At 41.1% G+C, this 11,644-nt stretch overlaps 1 pseudogene; it reads left to right on the forward strand.

The window, feature by feature from the left end:
* Positions 1–1,944: 1,944 nt before the first annotated feature.
* LOC139735671 (leukocyte elastase inhibitor A pseudogene) lies at positions 1,945–3,114 on the forward strand (annotated as a pseudogene).
* The last annotated feature ends 8,530 nt before the right edge of the window (positions 3,115–11,644 follow it).

The following is an 11,644-nucleotide window of genomic DNA, read 5'->3' on the forward strand; positions in this document are numbered from 1 at the left end:
TGACTGTAGAACCAAAGATCGTACACTTCAGTGTACGATCTTTGGTAGAACTCACTGGCTGGTGATAAAGCACACTGGCAATTAAGTGGCCGAATTCTGGTAGATGACCGAATGCACATTATGTTTACCCCGACTTTGTACTTAGGCGTGGGTCTGCCGCCTTTGACGGCCCCTCTCTAGTTACGATTGTAGTCCTTTACTAGTGATTGACAAATGCTGTCATTCACAGAATCTTGCATTGTTCAGAATGTTTCTTTTTTATTTTCTTTGTTTTTCTTTTTATGGTCATATCAATGCAATATCCACTTACATGTACACAAACTTAAGAAAATTAGAAAAGTTATTACACGTATGAAATACGTGGTACATATTCTGATTTTCTTTTGGCCACGTAATATAAATGATGATCAAGGTATGTAATATAAATCAAACAATACAAGCCAACATGCATGATAGTGATGCATTGCTTTGGTAATATCCACTCATGTGTGGTCTCTGCCGCATACAGTAGTATTGACCTGTTAAACTTGTTCTTTGGGAATAGGGTTCCAACGCGCATTGATGCTCCTGTGGGTTTGCGGTTGTCCATGTTGTTCGTCTTTCTCGTCATGCAATGTTTGACATGTTATACCAATGCATCATGCAAATCAAAATGTCGAAAATAGTAAGATATCTTGGTGTGGGAAAGAATAAGAACAAAGAAAATTTGACCTTCACATGAATTTTCAGAAGTCAAAAAGTAGGGAATAAAAGCTCTAGAATAGAGTTATGTTGATTTGTTTGTTTTTCATTGAAGTCGTCCTTTAGTACGTACACTTGAAATAAATTTTGTTTCGATTGTATTCTTGAGACATTAAAGGTTGACTGGCATGCCGCAGGCCTGGATGAACTAGCATGTAAACGTAGTTTTCTCTTCAGGATTTCATTCCATTATCATGAAGACTTTTTCATGTTTTTACGATAAATGTATAGATTTGATTTTGTACGTACAGAACGATCAATGAAAAAAAAAACACCACTTGGCAATACCTTTGACGACCTGTCCTAAGTGTGCCAACAATATCGTGTACCACTGAGGAAAATATATATCCATGTGTTAAGTTGGTTTCAAGGAATGCATCACATTCAGTTCGGTTAATGTTTACAAGTACATGTATGTAACTTTATAAGTGGTATTGTGAAGAGTTGCACTTTACAGCCCTGATGTTTCCAAGGAATCAAATCATATTCGAAAACTATTTTGAAACAGGACAATGAAGAACAATGAACAGATGTGATTAAAAGAACACCGTTAAATTTTATTTCGTTGTATTATTACACATCATTTAAGTTGTACGAAATACATGAAAAATTAGACCAGAAAATTCTTCACCCAAAGTATATACTAAACGTTCTTGTGCCCATAGTATATATTATAATACGCTCATAAAAATCCGAAGTCACGAGAAAAAACTACACTATTATGTAAGAAAAAAAACCCTCTTGAAAATAGGAAACTTCGAAAAATACTCTTGAAAATGAGAAAGATATAAGCTCTCCAATGACCCACATTGAATTGAGGTATACACATACATGTGTTTTTACAACATCAACAACGAAACAAACATTGTAGTCCGCAGCGGTTGTGTTGTCTTTCAATGGATAGTTTTCATTACTTTGCTCGAAGACATCAATTATCACTGTCGTATATTTTTTTGTTTTAATACAATTATGAAAGAAAGAAACAAACGAGGAAAGACGACACGAATGACGTAAGGATCGAATGAGCGCGATCGACGACTGTTTTTTTATGACCATACATTGGTACTCGTTCAAACGATCCTGAGACTATTGTGAACGCATATTCGCTGAAATTTTATCTCTGTAAGTGTAAACTGACATGAAATACATTTTGTATCCTCCCCTTTTCTAACTGCAGATTTTATTTTTACTCCGTCGTTCGCCATGGCATCGTCGACGCGCCCGACAAGACCTACAGCCCAGCTGGCCAAAGCCAACAATGGATTCGCGCTAGACATGTACCAACAGATATCAGGTGAACGGAAGGGACGAAATCTCTTCTTTTCTCCTTTGAGTATCTCAACCGCCTTGGCAATGACTTTCGCTGGAGCTGGCGGTGATACAGCGACACAAATGTCAAACGTGCTGCGATTTAGGGATGTTAATGGTGACCAACTTCACGAGGCATTCAAACAACTCCATTCCTACATGCACGACCCAATCGCGCGTTGCAAGCTCAGATCTGCAAACAAATTATACGGAAAGGCTGGATACCCGTTCTCTAAAGAGGTCCTAAACACTGCCGCAGCATTTTATAAGTCCACCATAGAAGCGGTTGCCGACTTCGACTTACCTGAGATAGCCCATACTATCAACTACTGGGTCTCTGAACAGACAGAAGGAAAGATAGCGAACTTGATCTCACCGGGAGTACTGAATTCTTCCACACGCATTGTGCTAGTGAATGCAATATATTTCAAAGGGCCATAGGCACTACCATTCGAATCATACCAAACAAATCAGTCGGTCTTCAGGGTCCTGGATGAAAGGAAAACGGTACCAGTGCAACTCATGCACCAGTCCGATGATTTTAAACTAGCAGAAGACAACACCCTGGACTGCATGGTGTTGGAGTTCCCTTACGAAGGCAATGATTTCAGCATGTTGATTGCTCTGCCGAACAAGGATGATGGTCTCGCGCTCCTTGAAGCCAACCTTTCTGTCGACACTCTCAAACGATGGAATGATAATCTCAAAGAAAGACTGGTCAATATCTGGCTGCCAAAAGTCCGAGTGGAAGATGAATTCAATCTCAGCGGGGTCCTCAGTGACATAGGAATGACAGACGCGTTTGACCAAAACAAGGCCAACTTTGAGGGCATCACGGGTAATCGTGATCTGTATATCTCTGATGTGGTCCACAAGGCCTTTGTCGAGATCAATGAAGAGGGCAGCGAGGCTGCCGCTGCAACTGCAGTCGTGGCAGTTTGCGATTGTATGTTTCTAAAGCCAGTTATCTTCCGGGCTGATCATCCTTTCCTTTTCATGATTTGGCATCGCCCTACACAGAGCACTTTGTTCATTGGTAGGGTCATGGACACCTCGGGAAATTAAACATCATGCAAGCGAACTTGTCGATGCATTCCGTCCGTGATTGTGATATCAAAGACCAGTAAATTTGTGCTAAATCGTATCAGACCGTTCGTGCTTGTCAAAAATAACGTTTTGTTATTGTAAGTATAATACATAATACTTACAGATATGCAAAGACTCTTAGTAGTAATTTAGTTTTTTTACGCTCGCTTTGTTTAAGTAGCTTATAATCATACCAGAGAAATGGAAACCACCTCCCTGATCATGCAATGCATTGTATATAGATTACAATATCATGGTCACGTCCATAGTGTATGTGTGGAGGGAGTGTCTTTACAGCATATAGACCTGCAGATTAGGGAATCTTCTGTTATACGCTTATCTTGTCTGCATAACTAACTATAAGTAGTGTTCGATCCTGTTGGTTAGCTGATTTTAATTCTCAAAGATGTGTTGGTTACGGATATCGATATGGCTATACATGTACCTATAATGTTTGTAATGTGCTTTCTATAATTAGGAAGCTCCCAAACAGACAAGATACATGTATGTGCATTTCTTTTAGTTTCGTGGTAGCAGTACACCATAATAATTATGACTATAGTATGGTATATAACCGATTAGGTCATCACCAGCTGGAAGACACGTGTCTTCTATAAGTACACAAAAAGAGGTCCGGCTTGCCCAAGCGTTTATATGATTTGTAGATTGATAATATGTCAATATCACTGTGTGTTTACGTATGGTAGATGTTTGGAGTCATTGATTATTGATCGCGAACATTGTGTGTTTGTGCTTTCTATGATCATAATTTGGAAGCTCCTAAAGAGACCATATACATGTATGTGCATTTCTTTTAGCTTCGTGGTAGCAGCACACCATAATAATTATGACTATTTTGTATGGTATATAACTGATTAGGTCATTATCAGCTGGAAGACACGTGTCTTATAACTACACAAAAAGAGGTTCGGCTTGCCCAAGTGTTTATATGATTTATACATTGATAGTATATCAATATCACTGTGTGTTTATGTGTGATATGTGTATGAGTCATTGATTGTTGATCACGAACATTGTTGTGTGTGTGTGTGTGTGTGTGTGTGTGTGTGTTGTGTGCACGCGTGTTTGTGAGTCTGAGTTTGCATGGTATACGTATATTCAAAATTACAGGCCCGTCACTTTGTTAACTACAAGATCCTGCCAAAGTTTTAGCAAAAAAAAAAAAAAAAAAAAAAGTCATGCATCATGATTAGTTTGGTTGAATATGAAATATGTGTCGGTTACGGATATCGATATTGCTATACATATTTATATTGTAATGTGCTTTCTATGATCATGATAAGAAAGCTAGGTACAGAGGCGAGATACATGTATTATGTACATCTCTTTTAGCGTAGTAAAAGGACACCATAATCATTAATAATGACTCTGCGTTGTAGCTCCTAATTGATCAGGATACCAATCACCAGCTGGAAGACACAACCGTTTCTTATAACCACAAAAAATGTTCGGCTTGCCCAAGTGGTGTTTGGGATTTGTAGCTTAATGGTATTTATAGGTCAATATCATTGTCTGTTTATGTATGATAGATGTTTGTAGTCGTTGAGTCTTGATAGCGGACATTGTGTGTGTGTGTGTGTGTGTGTGTGTGTGTGTTGCGTGTGTGTGAATGTGCATGGTGCGTATATTCAAAGTTGCATTTTACTTTGTTAAATGCTTTGTTGACTACAAGATTTTGTCAAAGTTTTAGAAAGACGGATGAAAGAAATCATGATTAGGTTGATTATATGAATAACAAATACAGTGTATTTGGGAAGCTGTAAGAATAAAAGGCCTACATGACATATTCGATGGGTTTCTTGTTGCCGTAAATTTTTGATAAAAAACCCACAAATTTTGGTACCATTGTGCATTTACTGTTTAATACTATACATTACATATACATGTCTTTGCATGGTGTGGTAGTGCATTTCGATGCTGGGTTAAAGCTTTGTAAGCAGGTGTTGCCAGCTGTGCCATGGATGTAGGAACCCAACGGAATATCGGGTGTGAGGCAGGGATGATCTCAATATTTATGACTATGCATGTGCAGATAAGGAAGTGATAGATTTCTTATTAAACCCCATAAGAAAACAGCGAATTTCATTTTATGCTGTTGCATGGTGTAATTTATACCAAGGAACGTCTCATTAAAGGATATGTCCACCTTCATATACATGTGGATTAAGTGAATGCAGCAATGATTATAAGTAGAACACGTCAGTGAGAATTTGAGGAAATTGGACAATCCGTTCAAAAGTTATGAATTTTTAAAGTTTTTGTTTAGTCACTGCTTGGATGAGAAGATGGCAATTCGGTGTCAAAGGGCCTTGTCATCTCGGTGTAAACTACCCTTATTTTCAAGCATGTAAAGATGCAGCCATAACGCTTATCCTTGCTTAACATGGAGAGGTCCAAAGAAATCTACCACTTCGTAAATAAATAGAGCTTTAACCAGGTTTACTCTTTCGTCGGGCAAGTCCGTCATTGATTCTGATGGCTTAGCTTTTCGCCTTTTATATAGCGTAAGCATTTTCCAATCATGTCGAATTGCAGCACCGTCCTCAATTATGCAGTAATGTTCTCGAAGGGAGGACCATGTCATCCCAGCACCGGAGTGCTCTATTAGGCGGTGACAGTGTACGATGATTAAGAGTGTGACATGATAGTCATGTAGTAGGATGATTGGATGTCTAGAGCTGAAGTTGATCGTAGGTCTAGCGATACAGCTGCCGACACGTAGTGCTCCATTTACTACTCATGGAGCCAGCTTTGCCAGCGACTTTCTAGAAGACTTGCCTTGCAACTCGTCAGGAAATTCTTGTCTCTGTCCATTCCATCAATAATTGTCGTGGGGGCAGCACGTAGCTCCTTAGGAGTTAAATTTCAACGAGTGCACCGTGTGTCTCTGATCACCTTCATGCGCAAGAATTCTATGTACCGCAAAAGCCATGCTATATACGCTCCTTATGTTTGTCCCACGTGGATTAGCGTTGGAGAAGATCTCTTGACTTCTATTTTTGATCGTAGTGGACATCTGCAGCTTTCTTGGCTTCCACATCACCTTCCTGCAAGTCTAGTAGTACACCAGGTGGATTTGCAAGGTGCCATCTTCTCATTGACAAAATTTCGGACCAGTGAGCCATCTAGGATTTTCAACGAAATCCTTGGCCTTCATTGCTGTTGACCCATCGTCAGCCGGATTCATTGTGGTGCCCACATGTCGCCACTGGGACAGGGTCGTCACCGCGTGAATGTTTGCTATTGTGTTTGGCGACGAATGTTTGAAACCTCCGGCTTTCGTTTCTGATGTATTGTAGCAGCGAGATGGAGTCAGTCTAACTATTCCTGCTGTACCAGAGTGTTCAGATCCACTGTAAGTACACCTGCTGTTAGCTGAAGACGTGGGATTAAGATATTCTTTTGAAGACAGAGACGAGAATTGCCTATGACGAAGGAACAGTGTATATCCCCTATTACGTCTACTAGGCTCAAGTACGACATCGCTACATACCCATTCTGAGATGCGTCACAGAAGTGCAGCTGACATGACGTTACTGTCCCAAATCCTGTTTGCTTGAGACACTATGGAATCTTGATATCAATACGTAGTGGCAGTTCATCTGGCCATTGCTTCCATCTTAGAGCTCATAATCCGTGACTGTTTCATCCCAGTTCACACCTCTACGGCAAAGGGACTATAGCAAGAACTTGGCTCGTTGGATGAAGGATGCAAGAAATCCCAAAGGATCATAGAGTGAGCTGACCATGGATAAGATGCCTCTTCGTTTTGCCGCCGCTTTCTTTTCAACTGCACCTTAAATCCGCAGTCTCTACATTCCATAGCACGCTTAGTGTGCGTTCGATCGGTAGTGGTCCAGGTCGAGATGACAACTGACTGTGCTCTATCTGCTTGTATTGAAGCGAGGACCTCCATGTCGTTACTGTACTTTTCGTTACTGTACTTTTCGTTAAGCGGAAACCACCTTTCTTAAGCAGCTTGCAGAGTCTTTGAATCAGGTTCTGTGTTTCTTCTTTAGTTGCAATCGACTTGAGGCAATCATCAACATAGAAGTTCACAGGTACCTTTACTTGGTGATACATGGCCTCGATGTCCCCCACCATCGCCACAGGTTTCTTGCGAAATCTGGTGAGAACTCCGACAAGACTGTTTGTATAATCTGGCCCATGTAGGAGTTGATAATTGAGGAAGGTCCCTTGGTAGCGTGCAGCACAGTCGAACGCTACCGGTACCTTCTCTGGCTTGTGTGGATGTAGATCAGGGTGATGGGGTAGATACCACACCTGGTCTGTGTTATAATTAACAATGGGACTTTTACATAGCCCTTGTCGATGTAGTCTTGCACCGTAGATATGTATTTCTTGCAGATGGTTTTTCAATTACCTTCTTGAGATACCCTTCTTTCAACAACCTTGAGATATTAACTTCAACCTCATATCTGTCGTTTGCCAATTATCTGCCAAGATTGGGATTGTGCTTGCATGGCAGACCTACGTCTTAGTGACCTTCTGAGAAGTTTACAGTTGCATCCATTGTGACCTTGGCTCGCTGATCTTAAATTGACTTCGTGAGATCTTGGAGCTCTGCAACATCGTGGTCATGCTGCCAGAACTTTCTCTGTTGATTTTCGAGTGCATCATCTGCTTTGAGGAAATTTGCTTCTTTGGGAGTTTGACCCGCAGAGGACCTTGTTGGCCCTAATATGGTCCACCCGAGGATTGTTTTCACGGCTTTTGGTTCCTTCCTATTGCCGCGCCTTTGCTCCAACCCCAGAAGGCCTCTGGTGCCCCCTCCTATCAGAAGGTTGAACTTTCCTGCCTGTGATGTTTTTAGGGGGAACTACTCCTTCCGGGTGTTGCCAGCCTTTTAGGTCCTGCGGTGTTGGTATGCTGGTGGAAGATATGTTCAGGTCGCGTACCGTCCAATCCTTAAGTAGTCGGATGCCTTCCCCGTTACTGATTTTCTCCGCTGTCAATTTCACCTCGAACACTTTCTTTACTGCTCCGGTCTTACCAACAGTAGACAATTGGTAGTATTTTTTTTTTCGTTCATTCCCCGTATGCCAAGCTGCCTTACCAGGTTTTCATCGCAGAGGGAGACACCTCCTGACTATTCCCAGTAACCCTCACCGGTACTGCGCGTAGACATACCTTCCTGCTACATAGTGGTACTGTGGCATTGGCCGTCTTCTTGTGGTGGTTAAGTGCCGGCCCCCTAGTCGTTTTACTTGCCTCTGTCGAAGTCATTGTACCAGCCGTGGTTGAACTCTCGTAGTGTCCTTTGGTGGGTTTCTCTGTGTGACTATGTAATAACGTGTGGTGCTTCTATTTACCGTAGTTGTCCTCCTTGCAGTTGCTCTTCTACCTGCAATACTATCAAAGTGAAACGACTTGAAACAGTTGTAACACAGTTTGGCTTCCCTCACCTTTCGGAGTCGATCGTCACGTGCCCTTTGCTTAAACTCTTTACATGCCTCCAAGTGGTGTGTTTGAGAACAGCAAGGCAATTTTGTTTGCGATCGTTGACTTTGAGGCCGGGCTTGCGTAGACATTGTTGTGCGTTTGGCCGTACCTGATTTGTGGTCCTTTGCATGGTGACCCTGTTTTGGCCGATATTTTGCCCAAGCATGTTATTAGCAAGCTCAGCACATTTTTCCACGTGATCGGTCAGCACGTCGAAGTTTTGTGTTATATCCCTCGCTTCATCATATTGTGAGCATTTTTTGCCCACTCCGTCTGCAGGTAAAGTGGTAGGAGTTGTATGTGGAGCAAGTTGCCTGAACTATCCATGTCGGCACGTTAACCCAGGACAGGAACAGGCCATCTCACACCTCATATCACGTGCTAGGTCCAAGTGTGCTGTTCCATCATTTAGACGGATTTACTGACCATTCAACACCCTTTTCATGAGGGCAGTGGTCACTTGGAAGGACTGCCCGAAGTGGTCATATAGAATTTGTCTAGCCTTTCGATAGCCTTCTGACCCAAGAAACGTACAATTTTCAATGCTGTCACGTGCTTTGCCAACACAAAACTGAAACAAGTACATCAATTTCACCTTATCGTCTACTGGCTTGTATTCGATGGTAGCTTCAAATTTGTTCATGAAACCACAATACTCTAGTGTCATTTCTGGTTTGGGCGTGCCCAAAGCCAAATCTACAAACAGAAAAAAAAAAATCAGTGACTTTCGGCTCTGTACTAATTTTAGGCGCAGCCTCGTTAGAGCTTATATCTGCTCTGCTCCTTACGTGCATAGGCACAGTTTCATTCATTTTTTTTTCTCTTAACACTTGCCTACAAATGGACATGCACTCACTTGCGGCTGGCTCATTTTCAACCTCTTCTTGGAGGACATGTGCCTGTACCTCTACTTCAGCTTGCTGCATGTCATTTGCAGGATCTATTGTAGCAAGTTCTTGCTGTAATTGCATTTGTTTCATCTTAAGTTCTTGTGTCTTCCTTACATCTTCAACTTCAAACATTTTTTCATGCACGGCCTTGATGCGGGCATCTCTCAGCATCGCACTAGATGTCGTGTAAGTTGAATGCCTTGATGACCTGCTACTCCGGGATGCTGAAGACCTTAGCGACACTTTGTCATCATCTCTACGTGAAACCGGTTGCACCATCATTTCCTGTGCGCTCGCCCTTGCGTCCTTTCTGTTTTACTTTAAAGTCGTCCATGACGGAGTCGGATTTCTGACCAGTCAGTCTCTTTTGAATTTCATAGAATCGTTTCTCGTATGATTTGAGTATCTTGTCCAACTGCCAAGCCTTTTCAACAATATTGTAAAGCATCGTTATCCACGCTTACCATGCAGCTCTCCAGTTCCCCGAACTTCCTTGTGAGTCTGCCAGCATAAGCGCGACCAGACTGTGCCAGAGTCGTGACGTCATCGTTGTCATCACTTTCATTCGTACTTCGATTTGCGGAATGTTATCCATAATTGCATTTCCAAATCACAAGATCTAAACAACTCATGAACTCATGAAGAGGCTACATTAAGTTCATGATTGTTTGGCTTCTAGAATTTTTCAATTTTGCTGAACATTCCAAGGCAGTAGTGGGATAAAATTCTGCAGTTGAACTTCCTTCTGCTTGGTGATGCCTTGCAAGGTGATGGTTGACATCTCCCTTCCGCTTGTGTGCCCAAGGTGTTAGCCAATGGGTAAACTGTTGCTATGCCTCTTTGATCTTGCTGGGATGAAACTGACAAGCCACAAGTCTAATTATTATCAGCATGACTCTCACTGAGAGAAAATGGGTTTCTTTGTCTAACCATTGTCTTCATATGAATACATTTACATATCAATTCAAACTGTCATACTGATAGTCTTAGTTCACTGACATTCCAGATTTAATAGCGCTATAATTCCAGACTACAGGGTTTTATAGGAGGGGTAGCAGTGAAGATGTGGGGGGAGTGAGTTTCTTAGGTCAATATACAATATTATTACATTTTGTTTCGCTTACAATTGTGGGGTTTTTCTGTCTTGATTAATCAATTTGATGACTATAATGCCAGGTGTCAGATATCAATTTTTTAGTTAAATTTGCGTGAAAATAAGTATTACACATACAGGAAAAGTATAAGTACTTTTGTTATGTATATTAAAATGCTTATATTTGTATTGTTTAGATGATAAGCAATACAGATCGTTGAAAACAGACTGGTCGCCTTGGAGATTCTATGCATCATCTGTACAGACTTTACGCTTTCATTTTTTTAAAAACATCTTTCTATCATTTCAACCAAACTTGGTAGAAAATGTTTATTGTTGTACGGGATGCATTTTAGTCCAAATGAATTCAGTGACCCCAGTTGGGGCTTCTTTGTGTGTGTGTGTGTGTGTGTGTGTGTGTGTATGTGTAGGGGGTCAAAATGTCCCGATCCGACAGTCTCAAAGACATAAAGATCCAAAAGTAATAAATGATGTCCAACCAAGTCGTTTTACGTCGAGAATTCTCTGAGAGGCTTTGGTTTGGATGTACCGTAATGATCGATAATGGTGAACATTTTCAGTTGCTGCTTCGATTGTATCATATTTTTACCCAGCAGATTGACGGATGTCGATCTTTAAGGAATTAAAACTGGTTGTAATGACACAAATGACAGTAATTAGACCATGGAGTATAGGACCCCAGGGTCATGATGACCTGCGAATTTGAAATGAGACGTTTCAAGTAAATCGAAATTTGATCTAGGTAACTGCATGCATGGGCCGAGATCAATGATAAGCATGATCAGGGCGGTCGACAATGCATTAACCACTTAGAGAAAGATTTTTCACATTTGAACCTAATTTATACAGCCAAGATGACGTCAGATCAAAAAGTCGTTTTTCCGTGAAACAATTCATACATACAATATTACAAAGTCTATAACTTGTACGAGTCCAAAATATAAGGCAATAGGTTTGAGTCAACCCAGATACAGCATGCAGTATACGTTTGACCTTCTAACCTAAGTCGCACAGCCAATAA

The sequence above is a fragment of the Diadema antillarum genome, unplaced genomic scaffold, assembly GCF_040938485.1.
Source record: "Diadema antillarum isolate AM-2024a unplaced genomic scaffold, OU_Dant_1.0 seq00000590_RagTag, whole genome shotgun sequence".
Lineage (NCBI taxonomy): Eukaryota > Metazoa > Echinodermata > Echinoidea > Diadematoida > Diadematidae > Diadema > Diadema antillarum.